The following is a 19,755-nucleotide window of genomic DNA, read 5'->3' as shown; positions in this document are numbered from 1 at the left end:
TTCTGCAAGCTTTGTTCTTTTCTGCTTTTTCTTGCTTCAAGAATCATTTTTATGATTTTTCAGATTATCAAATAACATGTCTCCTTGTCATCATTCTTTCAAGAGCCAACATATTTAACATTCTTAAACAACAACTTCAAAAGACACATGCACTGTTCAAGCATACATTCAGAAAACAAGAAGCATTGTCACCACATCAATATAATTAAGCTAAGTTCAAGGATAAATTCGAAACTCATGTACTTCTTGTTCTTTTGAATTAAAACATTTTTCATTTAATAGAGGTGATGGATTCACAGGACATTCATAACTTTAAGACAAAGTTACTAACAGCTAATGATCATGTAATGAAGACACAAACATAGATAAGCACATAACATAGAAAACGAAAAACAGAAGAAATAAGAACAAGGAATGAATCCACCTTAGTGATGGTGGCGTTTCCTTCTTGAGGAACCAATGATGTCCTTGAGCTCTTCTATGTCTCTTCCTTGTCTTTGTTGCTCCTCCCTCATTGCTTTTTGATCTTCTCTTATTTCATGAAGGATGATAGAGTGCTCTTGATGTTCCACCCTTAGTTGTCCCATATTGGAACTCAATTCTCCTAGGGAGGTGTTGATTTTCTCCCAATAGTTTTGTGGAAGAAAATGCATTTGAGGCATCTCCGGGATCTCATGGTGATGAGCTTCATACGCCTCTTGAGCTCCATGAATGGGCTCTCTTGCTTGCTCCATCTTTTTCTTAGTGATGGGCTTGTCCTCTTTAATCAGGATATCTCCCTCTATGACAACCCCAGCCAAATTGCATAGGTGGCAAATGAGGTGAGGAAAGGCTAACCTTGCCATAGTGGAGGACTTGTCAGCCACCTTGTAGAGTTCTTGAGGTATAATCTCATGAACTTCCACCTCTTCTCCAATCATGATGCTATGGATCATGATGACCCGGTCTATAGTAACTTCAGATCGGTTGCTAGTGGGAATGATTGAGCATTGAATGAACTCCAACCATCCTCTAGCTACAGGCTTAAGGTCCAGTCTTCTTAGTTGAACCGGTTTGCCTTTTCAGTCAATCTTCCATTGAGCTCCTTCTACACATATGTCCATGAGGACTTGGTCCAACCTTTGATCAAAGTTAACTCTCCTTGTGTAGGGGCGTGCGTTCTCTTCCATGTTTGGCAAGTTGAACGCCAACCTCACATTTTTCGGACTAAAATCTAAGTATTTCCCCCGAACCATTGTAACATAGTTCTTTGGATCCGGATTCTTACTTTGATCATGGTTCTTGGTGATCCATGCATTGGCATAGAACTCTTGAACCATTAGGATGCCGACTTGTTGGATGGGATTTGTTAGAACTTCCCAACCTCTTCTTTGAATTTCATGTCGGATCTCCGGATACTCATTTCTTTTGAGTTTGAAAGGGACCTCAGGGATCACCTTCTTCTTGGCCACAACATCATAGAAGTGGTCTTGATGGGCTTTGGAGATGAACCTTTCCATCTCCCACGACTCGAAGGTGGAAGCTTTTGTCTTCCCTTTTCCTTTTCTAGAGGATTCTCCGGTCTTAGGTGCCATCAATGGTAATGGAAAAACAAAAAGCTTATGCTTTTACCACACCAAACTTAGAATTTTGCTCGCCCTCGAGCAAGAGAAGAAAGAATAGAAGAAGAAGAAGAAGAAATGGAGGAGAGGGAGAAGGGTTGTATTTCGGCCAAGAAGAGAAGAGAGGGTTGTGTTGTGTGAAAATGAGGAAGAATGGAAGGCTTTATATAGGGAAGGGAGGGGGGTTAAGGTTCGGCCATGTAGGGTGGGTTTGGGTGGGAAATTGATTTTGAATTTTGAAGGTAGGTGGAGTTTATGAGGTAGGTTTATGGGGAAGAGTGGATGGATGTGAGTGGTGAAGAGGTGATGGGGAAGAAAGATTGAGGTGATTGGTGAAGGGTTATGGGGAAGAGTGTTTATGGGATTGTGTGAAAGAGGGGTGAGAAGAAGTGAGTGGAGGTAGGTGGGGATCCTGTGGGGTCCACAGATCCTGAGGTGATCCTGTGGGGTCCACAGATCCTGAGGTGTTCAAGGATTTACAACCTTGCACCAAATTAGGCATGTAAAATGCCCTTGCACACAACTCTGGGCGTTCAGCGCCAGGTTGGTGCCCATTTTGGGCGTTCAACGCCCATTTGTTGCCCATTTCTGGCGTTGAACGCCAGAACCATGCTTGTTCTGGGCGTTCAGCGCCAGCTCTTCTCGAGGGTGCATTTCTGGCGTTCAAACGCCCAGATGATGCCCATTTTGGGCGTTCAGTGCCCAGATACTGCCCATTTTGGGCGTTCAGCGCCAGAACCATGCACTGTTCTGGCGTTGAACGCCAGGCAGGTGCTTCCTCCAGGGTGTGATTTTTCTTCTGCTGTTTTTGATTCCGTTTTTCAATTTTTATTTTTATTTTGTGACTCCACATGATCATGAACCTATAAAGACATATAACTAAGAAAAATATAGTTAGATAAATAAAAATTGGGTTGCCTCCCAACAAGCGCTTCTTTAATGTCAATAGCTTGACAGTGGGCTCTAATGGAGCCTTACAGATGTTCAGAGCATTGTTGAGACCCTCCAACACCAATCTTAGAGTTTGGATATGGGAGTTCAACACCAAACTTAGAGTTTGGTTGTGGCCTCCCAACACCAAACTTAGAGTTTGACTGTGGGGGCTTTGGTTGACTCTGCTTTGAGAGAAGCTTTTTCTGCTTCCTCTCCATGGATGCAGAGAGAGATCCTTGAGTTGTAAACACAAGGTTGTCCTTATTTAATTGAAGGATCGATTCTCCTCTGTCCACATCAATCACAGCTCTTGCTGTGGCTAGGAAAGGTCTTCCTAGGATGATGGATTCATCCTCTTCCTTTCCAGTATCCAGGACTATGAAATCAGCAGGGATGTAAAGGCCTTCAACCTTTACTAACACGTCCTCTACTTGTCCATAAGCCTATTTTCTTGAATTATCTGCCATCTCTAATGAGATTCTAGCAGCTTGCACCCCATAGATTCCCAGTTTCTCTATTACAGAGAGGGGCATGAGGTTTATCCCTGAACCAAGGTCACACAGAGCCTTAAAGATCATGGTGCCAATGGTACAAGGTAATATGAACTTTCCAGGATCCTGTCTCTTCTGAGGCAATGTCAGTTAATCCAGATCACTTAGTTCATTGGTGAACAAGGGAGGTTCATCTTCCCAAGTTTCAATACCAAATAATTTGGCATTCAGCTTCATGATTGCACCAAGGAACTTTGCAGCTTGCTCTTCAGTAACATCCTCATTCTCTTCAGAAGAGGAATACTCATCAGAGCTGATGAATGGCATAAGGAGGTTCAATGGAATCTCTATGGTCTCTAGATGAGTCTCAGATTCCTTAGGTTCCTCAGAGGGAAGCTCCTTATTGATCACTGGACGTCCCAGGAGGTCTTCCTCCTTGGGATTCACGTCCTCTCCTTCCCTTACAGGTTCGGCCATGGTGCTTATGTCAATGGCTTTGCACTCTCCTTTTGGATTATCTTCTGTATTGCTTGGGAGAGTACTAGGAGGGATTTCAGTGATCCTTTTACTCAGCTGGCCCACTTGTGCTTCCAAATTCTTAATGGAAGACCTTGTTTCATTCATGAAACTCACAGTGGCCTTAGATAGATCAGAGACTAAGTTTGCTAAGCTAGATGGATTCTGCTCAGAATTCTCTGTCTGTTGCTGAGTGGATGATGGAAAAGGCTTGCTATTGCTAAACCTGTTTCTTCCACCATTATTAAAGCCTTGTTGAGGCTTTTAATCCTTCCATGAGAAATTTGGATGATTTCTCCATGATGAGTTATAGGTGTTTCCATAAGGTTCACCTAAGTAATTCACCTCTGCTATTGCAGGGTTTTCAGGATCATAAGCTTCTTCTGCATAAGAAGCTTCTTGAGTACTGTTGGATGCAGCTTGCATTCCATTCAGACTCTGAGAAATCATATTGACTTGCTGAGTCAATATTTTGTTCTGAGCCAATATGGCATTCAGAGTATCAACTTCAAGAACTCCCTTCTTCATAGGCGTCCCATTACTTACAGGATTCCTCTCAGAAGTGTACATGAACTGGTTATTAGCAACCATGTCAATGAGTTCTTGAGCTTCTGCAGGCGTTTTCTTTAGGTGAATGGATCCACCTGCAGAAGTATCCAATGACATCTTTGATAACTCAGATAAACCATCATATAATATATCCAGGATGGTCCATTCTGAAAGCATGTCAGAAGGACACTTTTTGGTCAACTGTTTGTATCTTTCCCAAGCTTCATAGAGGGATTCACCATCTTTTTGTTTGAAGGTTTGGACATCCACTCTAAGCTTGCTCAGCTTTTGAGGAGGAAAGAACTTGGCTAAGAAAGCCGTGACCAGCTTATCCCAAGAGTTCAGGCTGTCTTTGGGTTGCGAGTCCAACCAGATTCTAGCTCTGTCTCTTACAGCAAATGGGAAATGCATGAGCCTGTAGACTTCAGGATCTACTCCATTAGTCTTTACAGTATCACAGATCTGCGAGAATTCAGTTAAGAACTGAAAAGGATCTTCAGATGGAAGTCCATGAAACTTGCAGTTCTGCTGCATCAGAGAAACTAGCTGAGGTTTCAGCTCAAAGTTGTTTGCTCCAATGGCAGGAATGGAGATGCTTCTTCCATGTAAATTGGAATTAGGTGCAGTAAAGTCACCAAGCATTCTCCTTGCATTATTATTATTTTCGGCTGCCATCTCCTCTTCCTGTTCGAAAATTTCTGAAAGGTTCTCTCTGGATTGTTGTAATTTAGCTTCTCTTAATTTCCTCTTCAGAGTCCTTTCAGGTTCTGGATCTGATTCAACAAGAATGTTCTTGTCCTTGCTCCTGCTCATATGAAAAAGAGAGAACAGAAAAATGATAATAATAGGGGTCCTTTTTACCACAGTATAGAGTTCCCAGTGTGAGTTAGAAGAAAAGAAGAAGAAGAAATTCGAACACAGATGGAAGAGGGGGTTCGAATTTAGGTGAGATGAAGTGTTAGTAGATGAATAAATAAATAGAAGGAGATGAGAGAGATGAAGAATTTTCGAAAATAATTTTTGAAAAAGAGTTAGTGATTTTCGAAAATAGTTTTTTGAAAAATGTTAGTAATTTTTTTCGAAAATTTTAAAATCAAAAGTTAAAATAATTAGTTAATTAAAAGGAAATTTTTTGAAAAAGGGGGAATATATTTTTGAAAATTAGAGAGAGAAAGTTAGTTAGGTAGTTTTGAAAAAAGATAAGAAACAAACAAAAAGTTAGTTAGTTAGTTGAAACAAATTTTGAAAATCAATTTTGAAAAGATAAGAAGATATGAAGTTAGAAAAGATATTTTGAAAATCAAATTTTTGAAAAAGATAAGATAAGAAGATATTTTTGAAAAGATATGATTGAAATTAGTTTTGAGAAAGATTTTATTTTTTTTAAAATTACAATTAATGACTTGATTCACAAGAAATCACAAGATATGATTCTAGAACTCAAAGTTTGAACCTTTCTTAACAAGTAGGTAACAAACTTGAAATTTTTGAATCAAAACATTAATTGATGATGTTATTTTCGAAAATATGATGTAAAATTAAGAAAAAGATTTTTGAAAAATATTTTTGAAATTTTCGAAAATAACTAAAAAAATTGAAAAAAGATTTGATTTTTGAAAAAGATTTTGAAAAAGATAAGATTTTTAAATTGAAAATTTGATTTGACTCATGAAAACAACTAGATTTTAAAAATTTTTGAAAAAGTCAAATCTAATTTTCGAAATTTTGAGAGAGAAAAAGGGGAAGATATTTTTTTTTATTTTTTTGAATTTTTATGATGAGAGAGAAAAACAAGAAAAATGATGCAATGCATGATAGTTATGGATCAAAACAATGAATGCATACAAGAATGCTATGAATGTCAAGATGAACACCAAGAACACTATGAAGATCATAATGAACATCAAGAACACATTTTTGAAAAACTTTTAATGCAAGGATAACATGCAAGACACCAAACTTAGAATTCTTTAATGCTTAAACACTAAGAATTCAAGAATGCATATGAAAAACAAGAAGAGACACAAAACATGCAAATGCAAAGATCAAACAAGAAGACTTACTAAGAACAACTTGAAGATCATGAAGAACATTATGAATGCATGATTTTTTTCGAAAAATGCAAGATGCACATGCAATTGACACCAAACTTATAACATGACTCAAGACTCAAACAAGAACACAAAAAATATTTTTGATTTTTATGATTTTCTAATTTTTTTGTATTTTCTTTTTAATTTTTCGAAAATCATTTTGAAAAAGACAAATAAGGATTCCAAAATTTTTAATATGAATTCCAGGAATCTTATGCTCTTTAGTCTAAAGCTCCAATAAAAGGGTCAAGCATGGCTTAATAGCCAGCCAAGCTTTAGCATGTAACAGGTAGATCATGAACAGTAGTAGGTGGATTAGCACCAACTAGCTTGCTCTTGATAACAAATTGGAAGCCTCAGTCCAAATGAAGTTAGACATGGCTTTACAGCCAGCCAGGCTTCACATGCTTCATGAAACACTAGAATTCATTCTTAAAAATTTTGAATAAAATTATAAAATTTTTGAAAACATTTTTATTTTAAAAATTTTTTTTTCGAAAACAAAGGAGAAAATTTTGAAAGAATTTTTGAAAAATTTTTGAAAAGAAAACGAAAAGAAAGTTACCCAATTTGAGCAACAAGATGAACCGTCAGTTGTCCAAACTCGAACAATTCCCGGCAACGGCGCCAAAAACTTGGTGCGCAAAAATTGTGATTACACTTTGATTATGTAAAATTCATCGCTCTTTCTTTCCCTGGTAATGGCGCCAACAACATGATGCCAATACCATGGTTCACAACTTCGCACAACTCACCAGCAAGTGCACTGGGTCGTCCAAGTAATACCTTACGTGAGTAAGGGTCGAATCCCACGGAGATTGTTGGTATGAAGCAAGCTATGGTCACCTTGTAAATCTCAGTCAGGCGGATATAAAATAGTAATGGGGTTTTCGAAAATAATTAATAAAATAGGGATAGAAATACTTATGTAAATCATTGGTGAGAATTTCAGATAAGCGAATAGAGATGCTTTCGTTCCTCTGAACCTTTGCTTTCCTGCTATCTTCATCCAATCAGTCTTACTCCTTTCCATGGCTGGCTTTATGTAATGCATCACCATTGTCAATGGCTACTTTCGGTCTTCTCTCGGGAAAATGATCCAAATGCCCTGTCACGGCACGGCTAATCGTTTGGAGGCATCACCCTTGTCAATAGTTACATCTTATCCTCTCAGTGAAAATGGTCAACGCACCCTGTCATGGCACGGCTATTCATCTGTCGATTCTCGATCATGCTGGAATAGGATTTACTATCCTTTTGCGTCTGTCACTATGCCCAGCAATCGCGAGTTTGAAGCTCGTCACAGTCATTCAATCATTGAATCCTACTCTGAATACCACAGACAAGGTTTAGACTTTCCGGATTCTCTTGAATGCCGCCATCATTCTAGCTTACACCACGAAGATTCCGATTAAGAGATCTAAGAGATACTCATTCAGTCGAAGGTAGAACGGAAGTGGTTGTCAGGCACGCGTTCATAGGGAATGATGATGATTGTCACGTTCATCACATTCAAGTTGAAGAGCAAATGAATATCTTCGAAGCGAAATAAGATGAATTGAATAGAAAACAGTAGTACTTTGCATTAATCTTTGAGGAACAGCAGAGCTCCACACCTTAATCTATGGAGTGCAGAAACTCTACCGTTGAAAATACATAAGTGATAATGGAGTTCATTGGTCTTGGACTCAGAGGGGAACCGGAGTAACCAAGACTCTGAATACAATGATAAAAAGTTCTATTTATAATAAACTAGTCACTAGGGTTTACAGGAGTAAGTAATTGATGCATAAATCCACTTCCGGGGCCCACTTGGTGTGTGCTTGGGCTGAGCTTGAATGTTACACGTGTAGAGGTCATTCCTGGAGTTGAACGCCAGTTTTGATGCCAGTTTGAGCGTTGAACTCCACTTTGCAACTTGTTTCTGGCGCTGGACGCCAGAATTGGGCAGAGAGCTGGCGTTGAACGTCAGTGTGCGTCATCTAAACTTGGGCAAAGTATAGACTATTATATATTTCTGGAAAGCTCTGGATGTCTACTTTCCAACTCAATTGGAAGCGCGCCATTTCGAGTTCTGTAGCTCCAGAAAATCCACTTTGAGTGCAGGGAGGTCAGAATCCAACAGCATCAGCAGTCCTTCTTCAACCTCTGAATCTGATTTTTGCTCAAGTCCCTCAATTTCTGCCAGAAAATACCTGAAATCACAGAAAAACACACAAACTTATAGTAAAGTCCAGAAATGTGAATTTATCATGAAAACTAATGAAAACATCCCTAAAAGTAACTAGATTCTACTAAAAACATACTAAAAACAATGCCAAAAAGCATATAAATTATCCGCTCATCACTGTCCCACCATCATCGCCGCCGGAACCACCACCGCCACCACATTTCTCTCTCTCTCTATTTCTTCTTTCCTCTTTCTTTTTCTTTTCTCTTTCTTTTCTTCTCCGGCGAAGTTCCATCGCCATGAGCCTCGCAGTGGCTAACACAGGTGCCACTGTTACCTATCCCTTTCTTTTATACTCTTCATCTTTTCACTTTTCTTGTTTTACTCTTCTTTGTTATGTTTATTTACTTGCTTAATTCTCATCTTCTTTATTTAGTTTTGGTAATTTCCCTTCAGTTTTTCTTAATCCTTTGTTTGTTTGTTGCATTGCAAGTGTTCAACTTTTGACTTATGGGTTATTCATGCTTGAAATTTTGCTTCAATTGATGAATATGTGCACTGCACCCCATGTATTTGACATAATGCCTAGATGACCTTCTTGTTTAATGCATGTGTTGTAGCTACCATATGTGTTAGACTATATCTTTGTTTGGCATTCTAATCAAGAATTTTGCACCTTTGAATGATTATAATATTGTTTTGGATTGGAATTTCAATAATGTACTTGTTTAATGTTTTGAGTTGCTAGCACCAAATTGATATGCAAGAGTGACATTTGATTTCTCATTTGGTGTAATTTTTAACAAGTAAATATTGAATTTAGTGAATTGAATGGAATTTCTTGTTCATAATGGTTTTTAAGTCAATATAATCACATCACAAGGTATTTGCTCCTTGTTAATGCTTTGCATTTATTTGAGTTAACTTGACTTTATTCTTATCAAGACTTATCACTTTTTGTAGCAAGCACCTTCCCATGTGATTATTTGATTGTTCTTAAGGATGAATAAGTAATTTCTCCTTATCATTGCATTGGTTATTGTTTGTTGTGCTATTTTATATCAATTTTGCACTTTCACTTGGACAACATCAATATCCAATAATTCCTACATTCAATTCACTCTTGTTGGTAGTTACCTAAGTTTGCTTGTCCTTAATTGATGTTCATCTATTGCTTGCATCTTAGGCCATTTAATTGAGGAACTCATGCTTACTTTTTTATTGTGTGGATGCCACTTTAACCGGCCATTGTGTGTATTCCACACCACTATGCAAACTTCCTCAATTAGATGCTTATTTACTCTCCCCTTTACCTTTTTATGCTACTTGCCTATCAGTTCTAATTATACTTTATTCATTCTTTTTCGAGGATGAGACATTAAGGCAAGGAGCCGAGAGAAGAGGAGGACACCGAGGATGGAGATGCCGAGCATGCATTAGACTTGGCGATTTCCACACAACCCAAGCCCCCGCATTCGCCAAATGAAGGTGGACCTCTTGAGAGATATTCTCCTCGGATCGTGTTCGTGCAACGAGGACCATGCAACGCTTAAGTGTGGGGGAGGATTCATCATTTTGGGACGTAAACTTTCTTTTCCGAACACTTTGCACTTCATTTTTTGTTCTCTTTTATTATGTTTCTTGTAGATATTTGGAGTGTTTTTAATTGTTGCATTGCATTTTCTTCATAGTTTATATCTATTGCATTTTGCATCTTTTGCATGGTATATATTTTATAGATGGAAGTTGTGATTGGATGTTGTGAATAGCATAGTGCCTAGTTCAATTTTGTCCTAATTGTTCATGTTAGTTTTTGCGAGATTGAAAATTAGGAATAGAACTAGGAAAGATTTTGAAATTGCATCCATCACAATATACATACATACATATATAGGAAATAACTTTGGTGAAAAACAATAAAAATTTTCAAGAATTTTGTTTCAAGGGCATTCTATTGAATTGATTTGGAAAATTGTTTTTAAAACTTGCTTGAATGAATTTTTCTGGAACATAAAAGAGAGAGAGAACAAAATGCCTTGTGAGTTTTTGAGCTTTAATGATTGGTTACACATTCTAACCACTAATTTTGTTCATAGTGTGATTTTTCTCCTTCTATGATTGCTCTCTTGGTTTTGCTTGATTCTTTATTTCTGATGTTTGATGTCTTGAATGCATTTAGCATGATTGAGACCATCTTTAAATTAAGCTTACTCACCCATATAGCCTTACCCTTGCATCTACCCTTGTTAACCCCTTTTGAGCTTTTTAATCCCTTTTCTTCTAATTATTAGCACATGACAACCTTAAGCAAAAAATCATGAATTACCTTGAATTGCATCTTTGATTAGCTTAGATTGAGATGTGTGTGTCATTTAAGTATGGAGGAAATTTTGGAAAGTATTGGTAGAGAAAAATTTTGTTTTGGGTAATTATTGAAAAATTTGGAAAATGGGTGCACATTCATATTTCAATTTGCTTTAACCATAGGCATTTGTCATAGAGGGTATGGAGTATGAACATATGGATGGAAAAAATTGTAATGATGATGTGTTTCACTTGGTGTGAGAGGTTGATAGACATTAGGATCATAGGGTCCTTGCAAAGGTCCTTGTTGCCAATAATTGCTTGCTTGTGACCCTCCCTCGAATTGGCCTCCCATACCTCGATGTGAACCAATGTTGGAATTGCTACCCCCTACAACATGATAACAACTAGACTCCAAGCCAAAAGGGTGATAACTCATGATGAAAAGGAAAAATAAAACGCAACAATACTAATAGAAGCAATAGACAAATGAATATATACTCTAATTTCATTTACCTAGAACTAAACAAACAAGAATGTTAGTTACTACCACTACTTAGATAGAGGTGCCATCTACCAATTAGTGCCAAGTAGCAAACAAAAATCAAGTATTCACACTATTCACATATTTACAACAACCAAAATTATAGCACTCATTGCACTTAAAGTGAATTCCCCGGCATCGGCGCCAAAAACTTGATGGGACGAGCCAAAGCAGGTTGGGAATTTTTCTCAAAATAGAATTGGCATTGTAAATATAATCCTAACCCACAATTGACTCACAATCAAAGTTTGAATTCAGAGAGATGTCACTATTAAAAACCAATTCAATTCCGGGAGTGTTTAGTTCCCGGGTCGTCTCCCAAGGACACCTGAGACCAATGAGTGTACAATTCCGGTTGTGATGCTCATGGGGTTTTCAATGAAGAGATAAACATATAAAGCAATAAAAGAACATGCAAAATTGTGATAAATGAATTAATAAAGAAATTAATGAACTAACTATGCAATATAGACGAGTAAGGTATAAAAGGGATTAATGTAAATGTGTATGAAAGATTTAAAGCATAAAAGATATTTTGGCTTGGAATGAGCTAAGGGTCCTATCCTTGTTGGAACCATAACTATGACAGTTAGAATGGATTAATCTCACTTGATTAACCCTCACATCGGAGAGTAAGTTAAATGAGCATAAGTGTTCTTAACCCACAAATCCTAAATTGCTTGCTAATTTCCTTAGCAACAAATTAGCATTAGTGGGAACAAGAACAATTAACAATCCAAGAATTAACACTAAATATTGGACATTCCAACTCTAGGAACCCAATTGCTCACTTTTCCCATGCCAAGAGATAGAAAACTAGCCCAAAATCATAATTGACATTTTATCAAACACTTGGTGGGCAAAAACACTAAACATGGGAAAAATGAGAAAATGCTTGAAACTAAAAGAAATAAATGATTTCAATCAACAATAACAACTCAAGAAAGCATATAACAGTCATCAATCATCAAATTCATCAACAAGAAATTGAAATTGCGAAAAGGGAAATAAAATTGAACTATAACTTCAAATATAAGAAAGAGTAAGAACAATGTAGCTATAAAGAGTAGTAACAAAGAGATACTTACAATGGAAGCTAGAAAAATCCAAGATCAAAAGTGGAATGTCACTTGAATGTAAAAACCCTAGTATAAACCCTAATAGAGATGATGAAAAACTTAAAGAAAAAACTATACTAAAGCTTCCTACTACTACTCCTAAGCTACCCTAATGTTATGCTATCCTATGGTCTTCATTTTTCCTTCACTATGAGCTAAATTGCTTCAGAAATAGGCCTATAATTCACCAAAATCGTGAGTTACGTGCAATTTTAATGAAGGCATGTGAGGACACCTGTGCATACGCACAGACGTGTGCGCACGCACACTAGGCGATGCTTGAATGGACGCGCGACGCGCACGATGTGGCTCACTCGCACGCGTGGCTCTACTCTGATGGTTGTGTGTATGCACGCAGGTCTGTGCGTACGCATACATCACTATGCTCTTCTCCTTTGATTCTTCATGCTTCCTCCACTTTGCATGCTCCTCTTTCATTCTCTCCAAGTCATTCCTACCTTATACATCTGAAATCACTCACAAACAATATCAAGACATCGAATGGAAGGAAACTGGGATAAAATTAATTAAATTAGGCACAAAAGAGTATATTTTCATAATCAAGCACAAACTAGGAGGAAAGTTCAAAAGCATGCTATTTAAGGGAGTAAGTGTAAGTTTATATGATGAAATCCATTCAATTTCAACCAAAAATCATCATCAAATATGGATTCATCACTGCCTTTGCCATCATGTTTCCTCTATCAAAGCATCACCGGTGGAGTTATGAGGACGAGGTGATCGTGGAGCTTCTCAATTCGTGGAGCTCTCGCCTCTCAGGATAGTAATGCTTAGATCTTCCGCTGTTGTGTCGTCTTCCATGGCGGGTGCTGCTGTTGGTTCTGCTTTTGTTCCAGCGGCTTGAGGCACTCAGAGAGTGATTTGGGCACGGACTCGGTGGCGCTGCCTGAGTAGATCTGTAAGGCGAGCGAGCGAAAGACTTTGGAAGCTTCGATTGAAGCTACGATAGTGCGGTCGAAGGTATCAAATCTTATAAAACTAATTCTCATGATTGTTTCGAGTTATTGAGGTGAGGATATGTTCCTACTTTGTAAAGGTTTCCATGAACTGAACTAGGATCTTTAATATATCATTGTATAAAAAATAAAAAAGCTTTGATGGAAGTTGTAGTCATATCATCCTTGATTGTTTTTGTTCTGTTGCAGATGAGTAACTTCACAAAGCTTTCAAGAGGTACAATTTTTTCTTTTGTTCTTTTCTTTTGTTTTTTTGCTTCAAGTGTTCATTTTTTTGGTTTTACTGTGTATTATTTCAGACATATACGAGCGAGTTGCAGCTTAAAGTGGATCACTTGCTGGAAGAAAATGCAAGACTCAAGAGACAGCAATAAAAGGCATGCATCTTCATTTATATACATAAATACACACATTTTAGTTACTAGTGATTTCATTTGTTTATGTTTTGCTTCAATGGTGATAGTGTGATGATACAACTATCTCTTTTTTGTTTTAGTAACAATATAGTTGTGTATGACTTTCTAAAAAAAGTGTTTTACCAAATTGACGTTGCAAAATGTGTATGTGATTGTTGCAGCTATGTGAAGTAGCAGGGTTGAATCATCAGCAAAAGAAGAAGAGTACCCTGTAATAAACATTTATGGCACTATTTTGAGTATCTATCTAGATTCTTAGTTAGTGTGCTATTAATGCTGCAATGCAATTCATGAAAAAAGAAGCAAGCAAGTTACTGACCATTAATTTAGGAAAGTTGCAAAGACAAAAAATTTGTAGGAATCCCTGGCTTAAGGTAAAATGGGAGGTTAGGTGAGATGACGTTATATATAAAGGTACACAGCAGCCAGCTTTTTGGACTAATTAAGAGCATATATTAACAATTATTAATATATATAATATTATACAGTTGAGGGTAAAATTACATGGTTAATAGTATGCTTTGTTTACTTCTTACTTCTCTCTCCACTTTGACAGTTGAGGGATGATTTAATGACAATGCTTGTTGCTGGTCATGAGACAACAGCTGATGCACGGAAACTTGTCTCTCAACAAGTTTCCCTCGGTAAGTATACCGATTTGTCGTCAAGTAAAAACTCACAATAGAGTGAGGTCGAATCCCACAGGGATTAATTGGTCAAGCAACTTTAGTCAGAGGAATGTTCTAGTTGAGCTACACAGAAATTGAGTTGAGATTTGCAGAAACATAAATAGTGGGAAAGTAAATAACAGAAAGTGTAAATGCTGGAAACAAAGAACAAAATGTAAATGGCGAAAAATAAATTGCAGAATCTTAAATGGGGATTTGGGGAAATGAACATAAAAGTAAATGGCAGAAAGTAAAGAGAATGGGTAAGATTAGAAATGGGGGATTCATTGGTCTCAGGAGATGTTGTATTCTCTGGATCAAGTTCATTCTCATCTCTTCCTCAATCAATGCATTCATTGATCTCCTTGGCAATCTTAAGTGATTGAATTCCAATTCCTTGGTAATTCAATCTCTCAAATCTTGATCAATAGTCAATTCCTTGGTCTAATTGCTCATGAGAAGAGATGAAGTATGGTCACTGATTATACAACATGTATTCCCAAATCAAAGTGTTGGTAGGATTATATGTCACTATGTCCATCCAAACCCCAATTTGGTCCAACATAAAAAAGCATTTCTAGCATGATCTCTTCATTCCTCTTCCAAGATTTCAAAGAGATCTAAGTATGAATAGCTTCTTTTCCAAGACAACTACCCAATTGGATGAAGATTGAAAGCTTTCTAGTAAAATCAAGAGAAAAGAAAGAAGAATAATAATGAAAACTATTATTGATCCATCAAATTACAACAGAGCTCCCTAACCCAATGAAGGGAGTTTAGTTGTTCATAGCTCTGGGAATGGAAAGCATAGATGAAAAGTACATTATAGAAACTAAAACTAGAAATTGCAGAGAAAGTAAAACATACAGAGTGTAGTTCTCCAAAATGCCAAAAGCTCCCTTACTAGTTCAAAACTACTCCTATATATACTACTCTTCTAATCTTCTAGTTGGCTCTTCAAGTCATGGATATGGGCCTTTGGATCTTTAGTTGAAGCAGTTGCAGTCTTCAGTGGGCTCAGCTTTGCTTGCAGAAAAAGTGTGAGTTAGGCATGGGTGCTAGTTAGGACGTTAGTGGTGTTAACGTTAAGTGAAAATATGGGTTCGAGAACATTAGTGACAATCACCTTTTTCACTAACGTTCCAAGCCAAAAATGATCCACGTTAACTTCAACGTTAGTGGCACTAACGTGACCACTAACGTTGCCTCTTGGTCCTTCGCAAACGTTATTGGCATTCACCTTTTCCAATAACGTTGCTTATTGCCCCTTTTTCCCACGTTAGAGTTCACGTTAGTATAACTAACGTGACCCTTAACATGGGCATGCCTAAGCTTCGAGAGCGTTAGTGACACTTACCTTTGTCACTAATGCTCCAAACGCCCCTCCTTCCCACGTTAGAGTTCACGTTAATTAGATTAACGTGACCACTAACGTGGTGGTGATTGCCATCTCCAATGTTAGTGACAAAGGTGAGTGTCACTAACGTTGGCCCATCAATTCTTCTTCCACATTAGCTTCCACGTTAATGTAATTAACGTGGCAACTAACGTGGGCAATAGTGGCTTAATCCAACGTTAGTGACAAAGGTGAGTGTCACTAATGTTGGTAATTCCTTGTTCCTTCCACATTAGAGTTCACGTTAATGTAATTAACATGACTCTTAACGTGGCCAAGTGTGCCCCTTTTTCCAACGTTAGTGGTATTCACTTTTACCACTAACGTTGGAGCTTCACTTCTCCTCCACGTTAGCTTCCACGTTAATGTAATTAACGTGGCAACTAACGTGGGCTATAATGGCTTTTGAAGGCGTTATTGGCGATCACTTTTCTCATTAACGTTGCAAGCTAGCCCCCATTCCACATTAGTGGTCACGTTAATTAGACTAACGTGGCTACTAACGTGGTTCTTCCTTGCTTCCTTTGTCCTGAAATCAAGCAATTAAAGTGCATCAAAGCTCTATTCTAAGTCATGAGATCATGCATTATCCAATTTGTCATTCAATTCATGCATAATTCTCATGAAATCATGTAAAGTTCACAATGTTTGCTTGAGTCAAGATGTAAGTGAATATCTACCCAAAACTTGCTTATTTACTAAGAAAATGCATGAAAATACCCTAAAACAGTAAAGAAAAGGTCAGTGGAACTGGCCAAAATGCCCTGGCATCACAACACCAAACTTAAAACTTGCTTGTCCCTAAGCAAGTACTGAAACATAAGAATGATGAATGAAAGAAAAAGAGAAATAAGTTCTTATTATAGAAGCAAAGCTCTTGGTTTATGGGGTTTCATGCATAGCAACTTAGGTTCATTCCTTTACTGGTTTCCAGGTCCTTATCATGCTTTTGAATACTTGCTTGATTGCATCCTATGAGATCCTTATTCTTTGATCCTCCTTTCTTTTCAGGGTTTATTGCATTTCTTAGGCTAAGTGCTTTGTGAGGGGCAACTCCTTAAGATAAGCTTTCAGCCAACACTCCCGAGCCAGTTGGTTCAAGGTGCTAGGTGTTGAAACACCCCTAAGAACTTACTCCCTCAAGTCTCTCTCCCCCATACATGCACACCACAGGCACATGGTTTGTTATTTTCTTTCCTTGAGGTATTGGTGTTCAGCACCTCTTTGGGTTACTAAATATTCTGTAACAAGGTTGCTCTTGATAGTGGATTTTCAGTTGATAATCCCAGGTTAGTTAACCCAAGTTACCAAGTGATGAAGCACTCCTAAGAACTTATTCATCCAAGCAGATCCTTGGTACAAGAGCACCACAGACACATCCCTCAAGATTCAAACCCTTGGTGCCTAGCCTTATTTCTTATTACTTTTCTTTCTTTTTCAACTCTTATTGTTCTTTTCTTTTTCTTTATTAGGATCTTGTTGTTTAACTGGTCTTATAGAATGTGCTTCAAGCTTGTTCTTCAGTACACATAAGTGCCCTCATACCATATAGGTGAACCAACTTAGCTAACCTATTATCACACCACAAACCTTGAGAACTTACTCCACAATATGAACCCTACTCTGGTTTTTCTTTTCATAGCATTCTCTTTCATTAAATTTAAAGGGCAAGCAAACAAGTAAGTAGGATGAAAATGAAAACAGGTAACTTGGGCTAGCACACATAGACTTAACAATTGAAAACGTTAAAGATAGAATTGAAAGTTCCTAAGCTACTATGGAAGCATGTTCTATTTCATACATGATTTTCCTTATTTAGACTTGAAAAAGATAAAACGAAGAGGGAACTCCACCACCTTTTACTCATGGGGCTACCCATGCTCTCTCTCTTGTTTGTCCTCTTTATGTCCTTCTTGAGTGCTTGAACCCCCATTTTCCTTGCTTTTTCCAATCAACTTTTTCCAAAAGCCAGCATCTTCCATCTTCTTTTTCAATGTTTCCTTCTGTTGTTTCACCTTCCTTTCCTCTTGTTCTGTTAGATCCTTTTGAACTGTATCATATCAGGGGATTTCAGAGTGTAAATTATGCATATGCCCAGTTATATAGTTCAACTTGGCTTTAGTGTTTATGTTGAATTCTTCCCTATGTAGTTGTCGTCCTTCATTAAGCACGCTAAACTCGTTGAATGCTTTCGTCTGAGCTAGCTGACGCTGGTTGAGTTCTTGAAGGTGTTTATCTTGACGTTCTTGCCTTTCAGTCACTTGATTGATGGCCTGAGTGAGCTGGGAATAGTGTTCCTGTTGCTGCTCCATTTGTTTTTTCTACCACTCTCCTTGTTGATTCATCAAGTTAGCAAGTAGTTCTTCCTGACAATCCATTCGTTGGGATTGAAGGTGTAGTTGTTGCTCTTGCCCTTCCATATATCTCCTTGCCAAGTCCTCAATGGCTCCTTGAATGTGGCCCTGATTTATATTGGTTGGATCATAGTACTCTTCTTGCTGGTATTCTTCTTGATGAAATTCTTCTTGGTGAGGTCCTTCTTGTGATGTTCTTTTCCCTATTTGAGGCCTTCTTTGTTGTTGGGCGGGTGCCACATAAGTTATACGCAGGAGCGTAACTAACCTCCCAGGGTTTACCCAATGTGGATTGCTGTCTTCGAAGACCTCCTTGGCTCTCTTACATAGTCTCATAATGGTGCTGGGGTACAAAAGCCGAGCACTCGGATTACTCTTTTCGGTTGCCTCTTGGATTCCCTCAGCTATAATTTCATGTACATTGATGTCTCCACCGCTCAAAATGTAATGTAGCATGGTAGCTCAAGCAATGTTGACCTCAGAATTGTTTGAGGCTGGGAGGATAGATCTTCTCACAAGCTCAAACCATCCCTTGGCTTTCGGGATAAAGTCTCCTCTTCTGATGAACCGTGGCCTCTTATTTGAATACCTCTCCTAATCTGCTCCTATGACACACGTGTCATTCATAATTTCTTCAAGCTCATTATTGTCGGGGCCATTACTTATTCTTGCTTGATAACTTGGCTTATCAGAGGGTTGTGATCTCAGACGAAGAGTCCTTATTATAGCATTGGGACTGAAATCCACCTATGTTCCTCTCACGTAACTTTTGAAGGTAGGAGCCTTGGTATTGTCTTCTCTGGCCACATTGGCATAGAACTCTTTAATGAGATTTGTATTTATTTTTGTTTTCGGGTTCGTGAGTTCTTGCCAACCCCTCTATTCAATCTTCTTTCCAATCTGCGGGCACTCATCATAGTTGAATTGGAACGTCAGCTCTGGCAGTACTTTCTTGTGCTTGATACGTTCGAATTGAAGCTCATGGAAAGCGGTCATGAATCTTCCTTCGTCAAAAGGAATGCTCTCCACTAGTGTCTTTCCCTTTCGCCTTTTGGAGCTTAATGATGCCATGGGTAACTTTTGATATATGAAGGTGTTGAAGGGTGTGGATGACTGATGGAATTCGGCCTCGTTAGGGTAAGGTGTAATTGAGGGAGTGGGTGAGAGTGTCTTTGATGGTGTAAGAGGTGTTGGGTTCCGAAAGTGAGAAGTACAAAGAATGGGAATTGGAATGTGAAGGGGGTACGGAATAAGAACCACTTATATAGAGAAGTGGTGAGTAAATGAAAGGTGTGGATTGATTGTGTAGGCGTGTGATGAATGGATGGGGTTTAGCATGGGATGAGCACAAGGATCATCAACTTTATGATGGGGTTGGTTCGATTTCCAAGGGTGTTGTTCTTCCAATGTTGCATGGCAACACTTCCCAATGTATTCCCTTTGAAGACATGTGTATAGTCCCCCTTTGTGAAGTGGCCGAACCCTTCTTCTTCAATTATCCCATCAATTCCTTCCAATCTTCCTTTCATTTCTCCTAAAAAAAGAATGTAATTAATAACTTTTTTGGATAATGGCGGCAAAATTTTAAAGGGAAAGAATAACTACTTTTTTAAAGTTTTTGTTTC

At 38.0% G+C, this 19,755-nt stretch overlaps 1 non-coding gene across 1 annotated transcript; it reads left to right on the top strand.

The window, feature by feature from the left end:
- The first annotated feature begins 4,261 nt into the window (after positions 1-4,261).
- On the top strand, positions 4,262-4,369 carry LOC112745268 (small nucleolar RNA R71). Its single transcript, XR_003173205.1, has one exon. It is a non-coding gene; the product is annotated as a small nucleolar RNA R71 (small nucleolar RNA).
- Positions 4,370-19,755: the final 15,386 nt, after the last annotated feature.

Source organism: Arachis hypogaea, chromosome 14, assembly GCF_003086295.3.
Source record: "Arachis hypogaea cultivar Tifrunner chromosome 14, arahy.Tifrunner.gnm2.J5K5, whole genome shotgun sequence".
Taxonomy (NCBI): Eukaryota; Viridiplantae; Streptophyta; class Magnoliopsida; order Fabales; family Fabaceae; genus Arachis; species Arachis hypogaea.
This window is presented reverse-complemented; position numbering and strand designations above follow the sequence as displayed.